Source organism: Pleurodeles waltl, chromosome 3_1 (assembly GCF_031143425.1).
Source record: "Pleurodeles waltl isolate 20211129_DDA chromosome 3_1, aPleWal1.hap1.20221129, whole genome shotgun sequence".
Lineage (NCBI taxonomy): Eukaryota > Metazoa > Chordata > Amphibia > Caudata > Salamandridae > Pleurodeles > Pleurodeles waltl.
The window spans coordinates 1909114125-1909133464 of record NC_090440.1 but is presented as its reverse complement, the minus strand read 5'-3'; the positions used below and the strand labels follow the sequence as shown (position 1 = coordinate 1909133464).

The 19340-nt window shown below is 46.8% G+C and overlaps 1 protein-coding gene across 3 annotated transcripts in view; it reads left to right on the top strand.

The window, feature by feature from the left end:
• The window catches only part of LOC138285750 (aldehyde oxidase 1-like), a 388242-nt gene that overhangs the window by 15797 nt on the left and 353105 nt on the right, over window positions 1-19340 (top strand). The gene's annotated exons all lie outside the window — the stretch shown is intronic.

Below are 19340 nucleotides of genomic sequence, written 5' to 3'. Positions count from 1 at the left end.
TCTGCTGCCTGGTTACCGTCATTTATTTTGATGCAAACCGGGCCGCAGCGTCGGCTAACGTCATTCTATAAATAAGGCGCCCGGCTGGCGCGTTGGAATGGCGTTCGCCAACGGTAAACGCTTTGACGCAAATCTGCCCAAACGCTGATTTGCGTCAAAAAGTATAAATATGGGCCTAAGTTCTTGCCTCTAAATTTGGTTGTCTTTCATCTGTGGGTCACTTGTGGGGGCTCCATTGACATCTGCTGGCCTTCCCCTTCAAGGGTAGAGTCTCCTGGACCTTGCTGGCCCCCAAAATCTTCCACATACCTTTTCAGCATTTGCCAGTGCTTGTTGGTGACTTGGCTGGTCACTGACCCTCCTGCAATCCGACGACAGTCGAGTGACATTTCATAGGCCACTCCCGGGAACTTCTGCAGCTCCTGGACCCTGCAGCTGGACTTGCAGGAACTTCACCTCTAGGAGGGTTGGCATTGCCACCTGCACCACCTGGGCACTTGCTGGACTGTGTCCCCTTCCTTTTCAGATCGTCCACGTCTGGAATCCATCCTTGGGTTCCACCAGCATGGTCCACAGGTCGTGACAGCAGCTGGACAATCCCAGGCATCCACTGACTTCAGAGAGGGACCCTTCTCCCCTCTGGATCTGGGTCCCTGGTGTAGGTACTCCTGTCTTCTGGGTATCTTGGGGTGGGGGCACTCTCCAACCTTCATTTTGTTTGCTGGTTCCCTGGGGGTCCACCAGGAAGGGTCCTGAATCCCACGAACTCCAACCTCTACTTTCTCTGTTAGCATATGGGGCGACTAGAAGGGTAATTACCTTGCACCTGGTCCCTGGGGACACTTGCCCTACTTACCTCTGGTGTTTCTATCTACCTCCAGCCCCTAGCTAACTATCACACTTACCTTGGTCCGGTTCACTATTTCACATTCCACTTTCTTAGTATATGGTTTGGCCCTCCCATAGGGCCTTGTGTATTTTAGGATATTTTTGTGGGTTAATTTGTGTATATATTGTATGTAGATATCTCCAAAGGGAGTTATAACAATGCTAGTTTTGTATTTCTGATAAAGGTTTTTATTGGGTTTACATGATAATTGTATATGTTTTGTTAATTTCTCCTTATTGCAATTATGACCCTGATTAAGGCCAACTTAACATCCTTTTACACTATGATTGTTTGAACACTCTTGAAATGTTTGGTTGACCCTTCCAGTTTATTTCTCTCCTCACCTCCTTGTCTGTCTTGTGTCATTTTTTGGGGGAATTGTATTAGCCAGCCAGCAACTCTGATGGAGGGGTGGTGAAAGTGGTATTCTATTGGAATTAGCATGGCATATTTAAATTAGGACGCTAAATTTCAACATTTTCATTTTTGGCTGCAGATAGAGGAAGAAGGTAAATGGAAGTGCTTTAGTTATATTCAGGGCCACTGGAATTATGTGGCAGGAAAAGACCAAATTATAAGGCAGGGTTGATCAATTTATGTGGCAAGAAAAGTCCAGTTATGTATTTACAACGCTAATACCTCTAACTCAATCAAATGCGAGACCTCTTGCATTGCAAATGCTTGTTAGCTATTTGGTGCCCGGGCCTTTTTTTCTGTCCCAGTCCGACACTGATGTCAGATGCGCCCTAGCGCCACCTGCCTTTCAGAGGCATTAGCCTGTTGGAATTCTACCAAGCTTCCAATGTCCTAGTCAATTCCCGCCTCCATTTTGTCATCATTCTTCTTCTCTATAGACCCAGATGTTGTATGCTCAGAAGGGAGGGCCTTTTGACATATACAATTGGGCGGCCCTGTGAAAATGGGCTGCAGGATAAAGGCTTCCATTAGTGGGGCCAGCTGAGGGTGTGCTGTGGAATCCCGGTGATTTAAAGGGCAGAACATGGGTTTGGTGAATGGGGCTTATGCTCATTAGGGTCGAGCATGTGCGAGCATGCGCTAGCGCATGCAACTTGTTAGCAAGACTCTGTTGTTATCTAAAAGGGGCTTGGAGCCCCCCGTTCTTTACCATTTGTCGGTTTGCATGGCACTCTTTAAAGCTTTGTAATTCATCACTGCAGGCCAAGCATCATTTCCATTCCTGTCTGAGGAGCAGAGACCAAGCACTGATTGATTCAACCTAATCAGTGCCCATCCACTGCTCCCAACATGATTGAGGTTCTTCTTTTCAACTTCTAGGGTCCTGCAAACAGAAGACGTGTGACTGGCAAAAACGTGCCCAGTAGGACAAATACAATTGCAAAGTTTTCTTTCTATAGTTAACTCTTTTATTTTGTTGTGCCAAGTCTTCTTTTCTCACTTTGCAATCATGTTTTGTTATGTTTTTGCTCGTGGACGCTGTTCTCAAAAGATGACAATTATCTTGTTCTAAATATTACAAAGCAACATTGTTTCTTTCTTATGTGTAATTTCCGAAATTATGCATTAAGACATAATCGTGCAGTATACCCCAATACACCCCACTCCAATCCATTTTGCCCCACTCCAATCCAAACAAAGCCCCCCACCGCACCCTACATCAATCTACCCCACTAAGTCCAATTGACACCAAACCAGTCCAATCCACTGCAATCCACCCCACTCCAAACCTATCCACACTCCAGTCCTCCCTCCCAAACCAGCCCACTCCAGTCTGCCCCATCTGCCCCTCTCCAATCCAAAACAATCTGCCCCACTCCAATAAAAAACAATCTGCCTCAGTCCAGTCCAAAACAATCTGCCTGCGCTAATTCGAAGCAATCTGCCCTCTCCAATCTAAAACAATCTGCCCCACTCCAACCTGCCCCACTCCAATCTAAAACAATCTATACCACTCCAATCTAAAACAATCTGCCCCACTCCAATCCAACACAATCTACCCCACTCCAATCTCCACTCCAATCCAAAACAATGAGCCCCACTTCAATCCAAAACAATCTGCCCCACTCCAATCTGCCCCACGCCACACCACAAACAACATGCCCCACTCCAATCCTGAACTATCTGCCCCACTCCAATCTGCCCCATGCCAATCCAAAACAACCTGCCCCACTCCAATCTAAAACATTCTACCCCACTCCAGTCTGCCCACTCCAATCTACAACAATCTGCCCCTGTCCAATCTAAAACAACCTGCCCCATTCCAATCTAAAAATATCTACCCACTACAATCCAAGATAATCTTCCCCACTCCAATCCAAAACAATCTGCCCCACTCCAATCTTCCCGACTGCAATCCAAAACAATCTGGCCCACTCCAGTCCAATACAACCTGCCCCACTCCAATCTGTCCTACTCCATTTCAAAACAGTCTGCCCCACTCCAGTTTTCCCCACTCCAAACTGCCCCACTCCAATCTGCCCCATTCCAATCTGACCCAGTCCAAACCAAAACATATTGCCCCACTCCAATCCAAAATAATCTGCCCCACTCCAATTCGCCCCACTCCAATCTTCCACACTCCAATCCACACCACTCCAATCTAATCTATCCCACTCCACTCCAATCCACCCACTCCAATTCAATCCAAACTACATCAATTCACCCCACTCCACTCAATCCAATCCACCCTAGTTCAGTCCATCACACTCCATCCATTCCACTCCAACCCAATTCACTCTAGTCCAGTCCATCCCACTTTAGTCCAATCCACTCCACTGCAATTGAATTAATCCAAATCCACCCACTCCAATCCAAGCCACTCCAGTCCAATCCACCCCACTCCAGTTCAGTCTAATCCACCCTGCTCCAGTCCAGTCTAATCCAATCTACCCCATTCCACTCCACTCCAATCCACCCCACTCCAATCTACTGCAACCCACCCCACTCTACCCCAACCCAATTCACCCCACCCCAGTCCAGTCAACCTTTCCCCACTCCAATCCAACACATTCAGCCCACCCCAGTCTAATCCAGTCCACACTAGTCCACCCCACTCTAGTCCAATCCACCCCACTCTAGACCGGTCCACCCCACTCTAGTCCAAACCACCCCTTTCCAATCCAATCCTCCCCATCCCAAACCAATCCACCCCACCCCAGTCCTATCACTCCAATTTAATCCACCCACCACAGTCCAATCTCATCTACCCCACTCCAGTTCACCCCACTCAAATCCATCTCAATACAATCCTCCTCACCCCCATTTCAATCCACCCCAATCCATTCCAATCCACCTCATTGGGTCCACCTACTCTAATCAACCCCACTGTACCCCATCCAATCCACCCTACTCTACCACAATCCACCCAATTCTAGCCCAGTCCAATCCACCAGACCACCCCAATCTACTCCAATCCCTTCCACCCTATTCTACCCACCTCCACTCCACTCTACACCACTCCACTCTAAGACACTGCACTCTACGACTCTCTCTGCCACCGAACCACTGAACTCCACTATCCGCTACTCCTCGACTCTAACTCCCTCTACTCCAACAAATCCACTCTACAACACTTCTACCTACAACACTCTGTGACACTCCAAGCTAATAACTTTTATCCAAGCTGAATAGCAGCCACACCCTTTGTACAACATGACAAAAACAAACTGCCAAGCCAATAGCTCTTGTACAGGCAACACCTATTGGCTTTTCCAATGTTTGTTTTTAGAGGTTGTAGGAAAGTACCATCTTGCCTGGCATGTTACCCCCATTTTTCACTGTATATATGTTGTTTTAGTTGTATGTGTCACTTCGACCCTGGTAACCCAGGGCCCCAGTGCTCATAAGTGTGCCTGAATGTGTTACCTGTGTAGTGACTAACTGTCTCACTGAGGCTCTGCTAATCAGAACCTCAGTGGTTATGCTCTCTCATTTCTTTCCAAATTGTCACTGACAGGCTAGTGACCATTTTTACCAATTTACATTGGCTTACTGGAACACCCTTATAATTCCCTAGTATATGGTACTGAGGTACCCAGGGTATTGGGGTTCCAGGAGATCCCTATGGGCTGCAGCATTTCTTTTGCCACCCATAGGGAGCTCTGACAATTCTTACACAGGCCTGCCACTGCAGCCTGAGTGAAATAACGTCCACGTTATTTCACAGCCATTTTTCACTGCACTTAAGTAACTTATAAGTCACCTATATGTCTAACCTTTACCTGGTAAAGGTTAGGTGCAAAGTTACTTAGTGTGAGGGCACCCTGGCACTAGCCAAGGTGCCCCCACATTGTTCAGAGCCAATTCCCTGAACTTTGTGAGTGCGGGGACACCATTACACGCGTGCACTACATATAGGTCACTACCTATATGTAGCTTCACAATGGTAACTCCGAATATGGCCATGTAACATGTCTATGATCATGGAATTGCCCCCTCTATGCCATCCTGGCATAGTTGGCACAATCCCATGATCCCAGTGGTCTGTAGCACACACCCTGGTACTGCCAAACTGCCCTTCCTGGGGTTTCACTGCAGCTGCTGCTGCTGCCAACCCCTCAGACAGGCATCTGCCCTCCTGGGGTCCAGCCAGGCCTGGCCCAGGATGGCAGAACAAAGAACTTCCTCTGAGAGAGGGTGTGACACCCTCTCCCTTTGGAAAATGGTGTGAAGGCAGGGGAGAAGTAGCCTCCCCCAGCCTCTGGAAATGCTTTCTTGGGCACAGATGTGCCCAATTCTGCATAAGCCAGTCTACACCGGTTCAGGGACCCCTTAGCCCCTGCTCTGGCGCGAAACTGGACAAAGGAAAGGGGAGTGACCACTCCCCTGACCTGCACCTCCCCTGGGAGGTGTCCAGAGCTCCTCCAGTGTGCTCCAGACCTCTGCCATCTTGGAAACAGAGGTGCTGCTGGCACACTGGACTGCTCTGAGTGACCAGTGCCACCAGGTGACGTCAGAGACTCCTGCTGATAGGCTCCTTCAGGTGTTAGTAGCCTATCCTCTCTCCTAGGTAGCCAAACCCTCTTTTCTGGCTATTTAGGGTCTCTGTCTCTGGGGAAACTTTAGATAACGAATGCATGAGCTCAGCCGAGTTCCTCTGCATCTCTCTCTTCACCTTCTGATAAGGAAACGACCGCTGACCGCGCTGGAAGCCTGCAAACCTGCAACATAGTAGCAAAGACGACTACTGCAACTCTGTAACGCTGATCCTGCCGCCTTCTCGACTGTTTTCCTGCTTGTGCATGCTGTGGGGGTAGTCTGCCTCCTCTCTGCACCAGAAGCTCCGAAGAAATCTCCCGTGGGTCGACGGAATCTTCCCCCTGCAACCGCAGGCACCAAAAAGCTGCATTACCGGTCCCTTGGGTCTCCTCTCAGCACGACGAGCGAGGTCCCTCGAATCCAGCGACTCTGTCCAAGTGACCCCCACAGTCCAGTGACTCTTCAGTCCAAGTTTGGTGGAGGTAAGTCCTTGCCTCACCTCGCTGGGCTGCATTGCTGGGAACCGCGACTTTGCAGCTACTCCGGCCCCTGTGCACTTCCGGCGGAAATTCTTTGTGCACAGCCAAGCCTGGGTCCACGGCACTCTAACCTGCATTGCACGACTTTCTAAGTTGGTCTCCGGCGACGTGGGACTCCTTTGTGCAACTTCGGCGAGCACCATTTCACGCATCCTTGTAGTGCCTGTTTCTGGCACTTCTCCGGGAGCTACCTGCTTCAGTGAGGGCTGTTTGTCTTGCTCGACGTCCTCTCTCTCTTCAGGTCCAATTTGCGACCTCCTGGTCTCTCCTGGGCCCCAGCAGCGTCCAAAAACGCCAAACACACGATTTGCAACTAGCAAGGCTTTTTGGCGTCCTTTCAGCGGGAAAACACTTCTGCATGACTCTCCAAGGCGAGGGGGATCTGTCCACCAAAGGGGAAGTCTCTAGCCCTTTTCGTTCCTGCAGAAACCTCAGCTTCTTCTGTCCAGTAGAAGCTTCTTTGCACCCGCAGCTGGCATTTCCTGGGCATCTGCCCATCTCCGACTTGCTTGTGACTTTTGGACTTGGTCCCCTTGTTCCACAGGTACCCTAGATTGGAAATCCACAGTTGTTGCATTGCTGGTTTGTGTCTTTCCTGCATTATTCCTCTAACACGACTTCTTTGTCCTTAGGGGAACTTTAGTGCACTTTGCACTCACTTTTCAGGGTCTTGGGGAGGGTTATTTTTCTAACTCTCACTATTTTCTAATAGTCCCAGCGACCCTCTACAAGGTCACATAGGTTTGGGGTCCATTCGTGGTTCGCATTCCACTTGTGGAGTATATGGTTTGTGTTGCCCCTATCCCTATGTTTCCCCATTGCATCCTATTGTAGCTATACATTGTTTGCACTGTTTTCTAAGACTATACTGCATATTTTTGCTATTGTGTATATATATCTTGTGTATATTTCCTATCCTCTCACTGAGGGTACACTCTAAGATACTTTGGCATATTGTCATAAAAATAAAGTACCTTTATTTTTAGTATAACTGTGTTTTGTGTTTTCTTATGATATTGTGCATATGACACTAAGTGGTACTGTAGTAGCTTCACACGTCTCCTAGTTCAGCCTAAGCTGCTCTGCTAAGCTACCATTATCTATCAGCCTAAGCTGCTAGACACCCTATACACTAATAAGGGATAACTGGGCCTGGTGCAAGGTGCAAGTACCCCTTGGTACTCACTACAAGCCAGTCCAGCCTCCTACATTGGTTGTGCAGTGGTGGGATAAGTGCTTGAGACTACTTACCACTCTTGTCATTGTACTTTTCATAAGAGAAAAATATACAAAACAAGGTCAGTGTATATACACATAGCCAAAAAGTTTTGCATTTCCTCTTTTCACTCTTTTCTAAGTGCTGAAAAGTACTTCTAAACTTTCAAAAAGTTCTTAAAAGTTTAAAAAGTTTTTTTCTGTCTTTCCAAAAAGTTCTGAAAACTTTTTTCTCTTTTTCTATCACTTTAACTCTCTCTAAAAATGTCTGGCACAGGCCAAAATGTTGATCTGTCCAAACTTGCATATGACAACCTTAGCTGGAAAAGAGCAAGGAGTCTCTGTATAGAGAGAGGTTTGAGTGTAGGGAAGAATCCTTCCTTGGAACTGTTACTTAACATGCTTAGAGAACAGGATAAGGCCATAGGTGCCTCATCTGTTGAAAAAGTACCTAATAGTTCTCAATCTGATTCAGGGACTCCCCCAGGAAAAGATTCAGGAAAGAAACTTCCTAGCCTGCCCATTACTAGACAGTCTAGCATAGTTGGGAATGATGATGAGCCACACCATACAAATAGTGTTGTCTCACATCATAACAAAAGCATTTATTCTCACCATACTGGTAGTAATGTTTCTGTTAACCAAGCTGTTAGGGTGGCTTCTGTAAGGAACAGGTCTCCTTCTGTTCATTCCCATCATAGCTCTGTTTCTAGGAATGTCCCTCCCACCAACCCTGATGACAGAATGTTAGAGAGGGAACTCAATAAGTTGAGGGTGGAACAAACCAGACTGAAGCTTAAAAAGCAACAGCTGGATTTGGATAGACAGTCTTTTGAATTAGACAAGGAAAGACAGAAGTTGGGTTTAGATACCCATGGTGGCAGCAGCAGTATTCCCCATAGTCATCCTGCAAAAGAGCATGATTCCAGGAATCTGCACAAGATAGTTCCCCCTTACAAGGAGGGGGATGACATTAACAAGTGGTTTGCTGCACTTGAGAGGGCCTGTGTTGTACAGGATGTCCCTCAAAGGCAGTGGGCTGCTATCCTATGGCTATCATTTAGTGGAAAAGGTAGGGATAGGCTCCTTACTGTGAAAGAAAATGATGCTAATAATTTCCAAGTTCTTAAGAATGCACTCCTGGATGGTTATGGCTTAACCACTGAACAGTACAGGATAAAGTTCAGAGAGACCAAAAAGGAGTCTTCACAAGACTGGGTTGATTTCATTGACCATTCAGTGAAGGCCTTGGAGGGGTGGTTACATGGCAGTAAAGTTACTGATTATGACAGCCTGTATAACTTAATCCTGAGAGAGCATATTCTTAATAATTGTGTGTCTGATTTGTTGCACCAGTACTTGGTGGACTCTGATCTGACCTCTCCCCAAGAATTGGGAAAGAAGGCAGACAAATGGGTCAGAACAAGAGTGAACAGAAAAGTTCATACAGGGGGTGACAAAGATGGCAACAAAAAGAAGGATGGTAAGTCTTCAGACAAGGGTGGGAACAAATCTAAAAATGAGTCTTCATCAGGCCCACAAAAACACTCTGGTGGGGGTGGTGGGTCCAAATCCTCTTTTAATCAGAACAAGGAAAAGAAACCATGGTGCTATTTATGTAAAATAAAAGGCCATTGGACAACAGATCCCAGTTGTCCAAAGAAAGGCACCACTGCTCCTACCACTACAACCCCTACTGCTACACCTAGTGTCCCTACTAATAGCAGTGGTGGTGGGAGCAAACCTACTAATAGCCAATCCAAGGGAGTAGCTGGGCTCACTATTGGTAACTTAGTTGGGGTTGGTCTGATTAGGGAGACCACAGAGGCTACTTTAGTCTCTGAAGGGGCTATTGATTTAGCCACTTTGGTTGCTTGCCCCCATAACTTGGAGAAGTACAAGCAACTACCCCTAATAAATGGTGTTGAGGTCCAGGCCTACAGGGACACAGGTGCCAGTGTCACAATGGTGATTGAGAAACTGGTACACCCTGAACAACACATACTTGGACACCAGTACCAAGTAACCGATGTTCACAACATAACACAAAGCCACCCCATGGCTGTTGTAAATCTCAACTGGGGGGGGGGTAACTGGTCCAAAGAAAGTTGTGGTAGCTTCAGAATTACCTGTAGACTGTCTACTAGGGAATGATTTGGAGACATCAGCTTGGTCAGATGTGGGGTTGGAGGCCCATGCAGCAATGCTGGGCATCCCAGGGCATATTTTTGCTTTGACAAGGGCTCAGGCCAAAAAGCAAAAAGGACAGGGAAGCTTGGATCCTGGAACAATGGACCAAGTGCTCCCTAAAGCTAGGGCTAGTAGAAGCAAACCACTTCCTACTATCCATCCCTCTACAGTGGATTCTTCTTCTGAGGCAGAAGAGTTCCCTCCCTGTGCAGAACCTACACCAGAAGAGCTTGAAGCAGACACTGCTGAGCTTTAGGGTGAAGGGGGGCCTGCCAGAGAGGAGCTGAGTGTGGCACAGCAAACCTGTCCCACATTAGAGGGTCTCAGACAGCAAGCTGTCAAACAGGCTAATGGGGATGTCAGTGACTCTCACAGAGTTTACTGGGAGGACAACCTCTTGTACACTGAGCATAGGGATCCTAAACCTGGAGCTGCCAGGAGATTTGTGATTCCTCAGGAGTACAGAAAGTTCCTCCTAACACTGGCACATGACATTCCCTTAGCTGGGCATCTAGGACAAATGAAAACTTGGGACAGGCTTGTTCCCCTGTTTCATTGGCCTAGAATGTCTGAGGACACAAAGGAATTTTGTAAGTCCTGTGAAACCTGTCAAGCCAGTGGCAAGACAGGTGGCACCCCAAAGGCACCCCTTATCCCACTGCCTGTGGTTGGGGTTCCCTTTGAAAGGGTAGGGGTTGACATAGTTGGCCCCCTTGACCCTCCTACTGCTTCAGGCAATAGGTTTATCTTGGTGGTAGTGGACCATGCCACAAGATATCCTGAAGCTATTCCTTTAAGGACCACTACAGCACCTGCAGTGGCAAAGGCCCTCCTGGGAATATTTTCCAGGGTGGGCTTCCCAAAGGAAGTGGTATCAGACAGGGGAAGCAATTTCATGTCTGCATACTTAAAGGCCATGTGGAAGGAGTGTGGTGTAACGTATAAGTTCACAACACCCTATCATCCACAAACAAATGGACTGGTGGAGAGATTTAATAAAACTCTCAAAGGCATGATTATGGGTCTCCCTGAAAAACTCAGCAGGAGATGGGATATCCTTCTACCATGCCTCCTTTTTGCCTACAGGGAGGTACCCCAGAAAGGAGTGGGCTTCAGCCCCTTTGAACTTCTTTTTGGACACCCTGTTAGGGGTCCACTCACACTTGTAAAGGAGGGTTGGGAACAACCTTTAAAAGCTCCTAAGCAGGATATTGTGGACTATGTACTTGGCCTCAGATCAAGGATGGCTGAGTACATGAAAAAGGCCAGTAAAAACCTTCAGGCCAGCCAAGAGCTCCAGAAGCAATGGCATCATCAGAAGGCTGTTTTGGTTCAGTACCAACCAGGGCAGAAAGTGTGGGTCTTGGAGCCTGTGGCCCCAAGAGCACTCCAAGATAAATGGAGTGGTCCCCACACAATTGTTGAAAAGAAGGGAGAAGTCACCTATTTAGTTGACTTAGGCACTGCCAGGAGTCCCCTTAGGGTGCTCCATGTCAACCGCCTGAAACCCTACTATGACAGGGCTGATCTCACCCTGCTCATGGCAACTGATGAGGGACAGGAAGAAGACAGTGATCCTCTACCTGATCTCTTCTCTTCCACAGAACAAGATGCTCTTGTGGAAGGTGTAGTTTTGGCTGATTGTCTTACTGCTGAGCAGAAAGATAATTGCATAAATCTCCTAGATCAATTCTCTGAACTCTTCTCTACTGTGCCAGGTACCACTTCTTGGTGTGAGCACACTATAGATACTGGAGACAGTTTACCTGTCAAAAGTAAGATCTATAGGCAGCCTGACCATGTCAGGGACTGCATAAAGCAAGAGGTCCAGAAAATGTTAGAACTAGGAGTAGTTGAGCACTCTGACAGTCCATGGGCTTCTCCTGTGGTACTGGTACCAAAACCCCATTGCAAAGATGGAAAGAAGGAAATGCGGTTTTGTGTAGACTATAGAGGTCTCAACTTGGTAACCAAAACTGATGCTCACCCTATACCCAGGGCAGATGAGCTCATAGATACACTGGCATCTGCTAAGTATCTAAGCACTTTTGACTTGACTGCAGGGTATTGGCAGATCAAATTGTCAGAAGATGCTAAACCTAAGACTGCATTTTCAACCATTGGAGGACATTACCAGTTTACTGTAATGCCTTTTGGTTTGAAAAATGCACCTGCCACTTTTCAAAGGTTGGTGAACACAGTCCTGCAAGGGCTGGAAGCGTTCAGTGCAGCATATTTGGACGATATAGCTGTCTTTAGCTCCAGCTGCGATGATCACCTGGTCCACCTATGGAAAGTTTTGGAGGCCCTGCAAAAGGCAGGCCTCACTATCAAGGCTTCAAAGTGCCAGATAGGGCAGGGTAAGGTGGTTTATCTGGGACACCTTGTTGGTGGGGAACAGATTGCACCACTTCAGGGGAAAATCCAAACTATTATTGATTGGGTTCCCCCTACCACTCAGACTCAGGTGAGAGCCTTCCTAGGCCTCACTGGGTATTACAGGAGGTTCATTAAGAACTATGGCTCCATTGCAGCCCCTCTTAATGACCTCACATCCAAGAAAATGCCTAAAAAGGTATTATGGACAGAAAACTGTCAGAAAGCTTTTGAGGAGCTGAAGCAGGCCATGTGCTCTGCACCTGTCCTGAAAAGCCCTTGTTACTCTAAAAAATTCTATGTCCAGACTGATGCATCTGAATTAGGAGTAGGGGCAGTCCTATCACAACTTAATTCTGAGGGCCAGGATCAACCTGTTGCTTTTATTAGTAGAAGGTTGACCCCTAGAGAAAAGCGTTGGTCTGCCATTGAGAGGGAGGCCTTTGCTGTGGTCTGGGCTCTGAAGAAGTTGAGGCCATACCTGTTTGGCACTCACTTCATTGTTCAGACAGACCACAAACCTCTACTTTGGCTAAAACAAATGAAAGGTGAAAATCCTAAATTGTTGAGGTGGTCCATATCCCTACAGGGAATGGACTATACAGTGGAACATAGACCTGGGAGTAGCCACTCCAATGCAGATGGACTCTCCAGATATTTCCACTTAGACAATGAAGACTCATCAGGTCATGGCTAGTCTTATTGTCCTTCGTTTGGGGGGGGGGGTTGTGTAGGAAAGTACCATCTTGCCTGGCATGTTACCCCCATTTTTCACTGTATATATGTTGTTTTAGTTGTATGTGTCACTGGGACCCTGGTAACCCAGGGCCCCAGTGCTCATAAGTGTGCCTGAATGTGTTACCTGTGTAGTGACTAACTGTCTCACTGAGGCTCTGCTAATCAGAACCTCAGTGGTTATGCTCTCTCATTTCTTTCCAAATTGTCACTGACAGGCTAGTGACCATTTTTACCAATTTACATTGGCTTACTGGAACACCCTTATAATTCCCTAGTATATGGTACTGAGGTACCCAGGGTATTGGGGTTCCAGGAGATCCCTATGGGCTGCAGCATTTCTTTTGCCACCCATAGGGAGCTCTGACAATTCTTACACAGGCCTGCCACTGCAGCCTGAGTGAAATAACGTCCACGTTATTTCACAGCCATTTTTCACTGCACTTAAGTAACTTATAAGTCACCTATATGTCTAACCTTTACCTGGTAAAGGTTAGGTGCAAAGTTACTTAGTGTGAGGGCACCCTGGCACTAGCCAAGGTGCCCCCACATTGTTCAGAGCCAATTCCCTGAACTTTGTGAGTGCGGGGACACCATTACACGCGTGCACTACATATAGGTCACTACCTATATGTAGCTTCACAATGGTAACTCCGAATATGGCCATGTAACATGTCTATGATCATGGAATTGCCCCCTCTATGCCATCCTGGCATAGTTGGCACAATCCCATGATCCCAGTGGTCTGTAGCACAGACCCTGGTACTGCCAAACTGCCCTTCCTGGGGTTTCACTGCAGCTGCTGCTGCTGCCAACCCCTCAGACAGGCATCTGCCCTCCTGGGGTCCAGCCAGGCCTGGCCCAGGATGGCAGAACAAAGAACTTCCTCTGAGAGAGGGTGTGACACCCTCTCCCTTTGGAAAATGGTGTGAAGGCAGGGGAGGAGTAGCCTCCCCCAGCCTCTGGAAATGCTTTCTTGGGCACAGATGTGCCCAATTCTGCATAAGCCAGTCTACACCGGTTCAGGGACCCCTTAGCCCCTGCTCTGGCGCGAAACTGGACAAAGGAAAGGGGAGTGACCACTCCCCTGACCTGCACCTCCCCTGGGAGGTGTCCAGAGCTCCTCCAGTGTGCTCCAGACCTCTGCCATCTTGGAAACAGAGGTGCTGCTGGCACACTGGACTGCTCTGAGTGGCCAGTGCCACCAGGTGACGTCAGAGACTCCTGCTGATAGGCTCCTTCAGGTGTTAGTAGCCTATCCTCTCTCCTAGGTAGCCAAACCCTCTTTTCTGGCTATTTAGGGTCTCTGTCTCTGGGGAAACTTAAGATAACGAATGCATGAGCTCAGCCGAGTTCCTCTGCATCTCTCTCTTCACCTTCTGATAAGGAAACGACCGCTGACCGCGCTGGAAGCCTGCAAACCTGCAACATAGTAGCAAAGACGACTACTGCAACTCTGTAACGCTGATCCTGCCGCCTTCTCGACTGTTTTCCTGCTTGTGCATGCTGTGGGGGTAGTCTGCCTCCTCTCTGCACCAGAAGCTCCGAAGAAATCTCCCGTGGGTCGACGGAATCTTCCCCCTGCAACCGCAGGCACCAAAAAGCTGCATTACCGGTCCCTTGGGTCTCCTCTCAGCATGACGAGCGAGGTCCCTCGAATCCAGCGACTCTGTCCAAGTGACCCCCACAGTCCAGTGACTCTTCAGTCCAAGTTTGGTGGAGGTAAGTCCTTGCCTCACCTCGCTGGGCTGCATTGCTGGGAACCGCGACTTTGCAGCTACTCCGGCCCCTGTGCACTTCCGGCGGAAATCCTTTGTGCACAGCCAAGCCTGGGTCCACGGCACTCTAACCTGCATTGCACGACTTTCTAAGTTGGTCTCCGGCGACGTGGGACTCCTTTGTGCAACTTCGGCGAGCACCGTTTCACGCATCCTCATAGTGCCTGTTTCTGGCACTTCTCCGGGTGCTACCTGCTTCAGTGAGGGCTGTTTGTCTTGCTCGACGTCCCCTCTCTCTTCAGGTCCAATTTGCGACCTCCTGGTCCCTCCTGGGCCCCAGCAGCGTCCAAAAACGCCAAACGCACGATTTGCGACTAGCAAGGCTTGTTGCCGTCCTTTCAGCGGGAAAACACTTCTGCACAACTCTCCAAGGCGAGAGGGATCCGTCCACCAAAGGGGAAGTCTCTAGCCCTTTTTGTTCCTGCAGAAACCTCAGCTTCTTCTGTCCAGTAGAAGCTTCTTTGCACCCGCAGCTGGCATTTCCTGGGCATCTGCCCATCTCCGACTTGCTTGTGACTTTTGGACTTGGTCCCCTTGTTCCACAGGTACCCTAGATTGGAAATCCACAGTTGTTGCATTGCTGGTTTGTGTCTTTCCTGCATTATTCCTCTAACACGACTTCTTTGTCCTTAGGGGAACTTTAGTGCACTTTGCACTCACTTTTCAGGGTCTTGGGGAGGGTTATTTTTCTAACTCTCACTATTTTCTAATAGTCCCAGCGACCCTCTACAAGGTCACATAGGTTTGGGGTCCATTCGTGGTTCGCATTCCACTTGTGGAGTATATGGTTTGTGTTGCCCCTATCCCTATGTTTCCCCATTGCATCCTATTGTAGCTATACATTGTTTGCACTGTTTTCTAAGACTATACTGCATATTTTTGCTATTGTGTATATATATCTTGTGTATATTTCCTATCCTCTCACTGAGGGTACACTCTAAGATACTTTGGCATATTGTCATAAAAATAAAGTACCTTTATTTTTAGTATAACTGTGTATTGTGTTTTCTTATGATATTGTGCATATGATACTAAGTGGTACTGTAGTAGCTTCACACGTCTCCTAGTTCAGCCTAAGCTGCTCTGCTAAGCTACCATTATCTATCAGCCTAAGCTGCTAGACACCCTATACACTAATAAGGGATAACTGGGCCTGGTGCAAGGTGCAAGTACCCCTTGGTACTCACTACAAGCCAGTCCAGCCTCCTACAGAGGTTGCCCTGCATCCTCCCAAACCCTAAATAGTCCCATTAAACCTTTGTTTGTGTCATGCAATACTAAGAGACCATTGCTGAAAGTCCCGAAATTCAGTGTGACCATAAAGCCTGGATACCCACTGCAAACCTTAATCAATGGAAGCAAACGGTGAGAATTAAAGTACACAAATCAAGGTTTATAGTGAAAGCCTCTCTAAGGTTTGAAAGTCATGACAAAAAAGTGGTACGGCCTAATTTGTATACTGTGTTTACCCCAGACTGGAATTTATTAGTAGCACCCTGGGAAGGATGGAAGGCTAAATTGGCCTTGCTGGGATTTTAACTTTTGCACTTTCAATCACTGTATATAGCAGCAGCAAATTCCAACTCACCGAGCCACCCCGCAACTTAGTTCAATCAATATTTTGTCATAGGGTAAGTAAAAGAATAACATTGTATTAAAAAAAAATAACACTCTGAGCCTATCAGTTCTCAAGTTTTATGATTTCATATGTGTAAGTAGGTCCACAAATGACTGTTTTTCGTTGCATTCTGGCACCTGTAGTTCTGTGTTTATAGTGGGATGTACTGACCTACAAGTTCCACCGTGCAAGAAAGACATGGATTGGGGTAGCCACATAATGATGCTTGAGAGCAGTTTGCCAAGTACGTGATAAAAGGTCAGAATGCCCACAATCACTTAACATGTCGAAAGATTTTTGAAAAATACTATATAACTACCTATACAGTATAGAAGAACTTGACATAATATGGCCACTTTGCAGTATGCTGGTGTAAACATTATTGTAAGTCAAAGGAAAACATCAGTCACTGAAGAGTCTTTGAAAGCCAGCGAAGAAAACACAATTTGAAATTAACCCAAGTGAAATTCAGAAAGTCTGGGGAGTTCCATCAGGCTGACCTATGGACAGGACTTTTCTAGTTGCAATAATGTCTCGGACACGAATACCATCCGGCCAGCAACAATCTTCTGTTGAAAGCATGTGAAGACACTGAAAACTGGCTCCTAAACACACCCATATACCCATTCTCCTTCAAACCAAAACTCTAACCCTAAACCCTTAAACTCTGTACCCTATGTTTTATACCATATTCTAAACCCTGACACTCTACCCCAACCCATAACACCTGTACCCTATAGTTCAGGGTCATAACTCTCGATCCCATACTACAGACCCCTAATCCTATACCTTTCATTTTATCACCCAAAAATATACCTATAAAGTTCTTTTTCGTATACCTTTAATCCCAATATTTAAATCTATATCCCACATCCTTGATCCATAACCCTGGACCTTAAACCATAACCCTTAATCTCGAACCCATATCCGTATGCTCTGTATCCCAAAACCATAACTGTATAGCGTTGACTCCTAATCATACACTCTAAACCCATGTACGCTTAACTCCTATCATTGAACCCTAAACCCCAAGCATTTAACCCAATAACTTTACCCCTTTAACCCTAATCCAAACGCCTCCCCCATACACTTATCCCCTGTATTCGTAAGCCCCTCAACTCTTTCCCACTGCCTTTACCTCAATATATTTTGTCAACAAAGACTTTAGGAAGTGTTCCTTTTTCGAAGTACTTATTTTTAGAACGAGTAACTGGGAAGTATTATCATTATAAGTGTTCTTTTTGAGGTAAAACCCAGGGACCCTGGGAATACAGGCTGTTCCGTGTTCTTCCTTTCCCATCCTTGCACGCGCTGCTACGCAGGGGAAGGCTTTTGCGACCCCTGTGCTGGTACTGGAGAGGGAAGTCATCCTCTTCATCAGCCGGTGCGGGGCTGGGGAAGGCCAGGAGGCCATGGAGGTGATGAAGGACTTGGGTCAGATCAGTAGGCCGCGCATACCACCCAGGCAGCCCCACATGCCTCTGCTTCCTGCACGAGGGTATCCTCGTGCCTGGGCTGCTAGTGGGGTAAGATCCCTCACAATCCCTCAGGGCTGAAGCAGTGACCCGACGTGTCCTTGGCTTCTCATGCCCTGCAGATACCTGGGGCATTGGAAATAGTAAACACTTACACATAGTTGTCCATCTCCCTAAGGAAATGTAGTGTGGAGCAATTTGCAGCACTGTTATGGTACAATATCAAACGTTTATGTTAAAGTCACCGGTTGTATGTTTGCAAGTCCTCATGCGTAGATTCATTTGTCTTGGGGAAGATGCTGTGGTTTTAAAATCATCACCGATTGTTACTGGTTTAAAAGGAGAAGGGATAGGGAGCTCTGAGAGCCTTCTCTGGGGCAACAACTTCTTTTAGGCTGCATCACTTATGCTGAATGATGGAACAGATTGCGTGTACGTGTTAGGAGATTGATTTAAAAAGAAAGGCCCCCTTCTAATGTAAAGTGTCTGTCAGCAAGAAGGCACCAGTGTTCAAAGCCCTGCTGGTATCTGTTCCAGAAAAAATACTGCCCCTCGAAATGTCATCAATGTCAGGAATGTGCCTAAATCAGAGGGCAAAACCTCTCGGAACAGGAAATTCTGCTCAGTAATTGAACGTTCACACACTTATTTCCAATTTCATGGGGTTTAACTCACAATTGCACGGTTCTGGCAGTTACAGGTGTGGAGATGGCAATCTGCCATTATCCTCATAATCAGGGACAAAGTGTTCCTGCAGGAGTCGAGCTTCACTTCACACACAGTGTTTGATAAACAATGCTCAAACCATTCATTGCTATGGGCATATTCTGCAACCTCTCAGCTGAGCCCAAGTTTTGTTTCTACATGTTTCAGGTATGCAAGGCTGATATCCCGTGGGGCATGCTACCATACTCAAAGAGACCAGCAACAAAAATAATAATAATTTGATATTCCTGCCAGACAGATCTCAAATCACGTGTTGAAATTGTATCCCCGCAGGTCAACTAGCGACCCTATTTTCTATTGGTTGTTACTCGGATAACAGTCCTCATTCATATAATATTTATATTTCTCTGTGCAGAGATCATTAGGACATTCTGCTGAAACTTGCATGCAACCCTCTGTGGGTGAGGCTGTAATAAAAGATGCTTTTTGTTGGCAGAACATATACACATATCGGCCTGTAGATGGTGCGAATATAAGCTCATATTTATACTTTTATAGCGCCGCATTTGCATCATTTTTTGACGTAAAAGCGGCGCAAACTTACAAAATATAATTGTATTTTGTAAGTTTGCGCCGCTTTTGCGTCACAAAATGACGCAAATGCGGAGCTAAAAAAGTATAAATATGGGCCATAGATTTTCCACTGATGCAAAACGTTGACCAAATACACTTTCAACACATTTTGTTTCAATCGATATTACACACGCATTTTTGCACTAAGGCAAAATGAAGTAAAAGGATTTTGAAATTCCAAAATCATATATGACACTTATTACCTATAAATGATTGTGTCTGTCTGTTGTGCTATTTTAACAAAACGCAAATCCCAATATATATTGTATT